The sequence below is a fragment of the Octopus bimaculoides genome, chromosome 9, assembly GCF_001194135.2.
Source record: "Octopus bimaculoides isolate UCB-OBI-ISO-001 chromosome 9, ASM119413v2, whole genome shotgun sequence".
NCBI lineage: Eukaryota > Metazoa > Mollusca > Cephalopoda > Octopoda > Octopodidae > Octopus > Octopus bimaculoides.
Genome location: NC_068989.1, coordinates 75997610 through 75998522, shown reverse-complemented (window position 1 = coordinate 75998522; position 913 = coordinate 75997610).

Sequence of the window (913 nt, the reverse complement as noted above, 5' to 3'; positions counted from 1 at the left end):
TTAGCTCGACTAAAAGGCGGTGCTCCAGCATGGCCACATTCAAATGACTGAAACAAGTAAAAGAGTAAAAGAGTAATAATAATAATCGTCTTTGCTAAAGGCACAAGGCCTAAGGTATAAATCTGAACTTGTAATCTGGATAGAGTAACTGTAGATATCTCAATAGTTTAGCATAGGTGTTCTCTTTTTCACTGATCTTCAGCTTTATGTTAACGTTCACTGGGCAGCTAATTTCCACAACTGTGCACAGTTTCTCTTCTCTATCCCAAATCATTATATCAGGTCTGTTGTACTTACATTTTGAGGCCTTCACTGATACATTCCCCCAGTATTCCTTTTTATTATGAGTGGCTATGGCTTCTACCATATTGTGGATTCTTATCTTTTTATCCTCGAAATTATACTTCCGACGCATTTTATTATAGAGTGTCCTAGCTACAACGTCATGTCTCATCGGTAGATAATACCGTGATGACATTTTCGGATAACTGCTTATAATGTGGGTGATATCTTCAGTGTGAACTCCACAAGGTCACACTGTATCGGTTGTCACACTTTACGGCTTTACCTGCACCCGTACCCCTTTGGTGCATCAGGTACATGGTTGATATTCCCTGTTCCTGGATTGTAAACCCATATGTATGTATGTATGTATGTATATGTGTGTGTATGTATGTATCTCTTTTACTCTTTTACTTGTTACAGTAATTTGACTGTGGCCATGCTGGAGCACCGCCTTTAGTCGAGAGAATCGACCCTGGGACTTATTCTTTGTAAGCGTAGTACTTATTCTGCCGAACCGCTAAGTTACGGGGTCGTAAACACACCAGCATCGGTTGTCAAGCGATGTTGGGGGGCGACAAACACAGACACACAGACACACAAGCACGCACACACACACACACACACACAC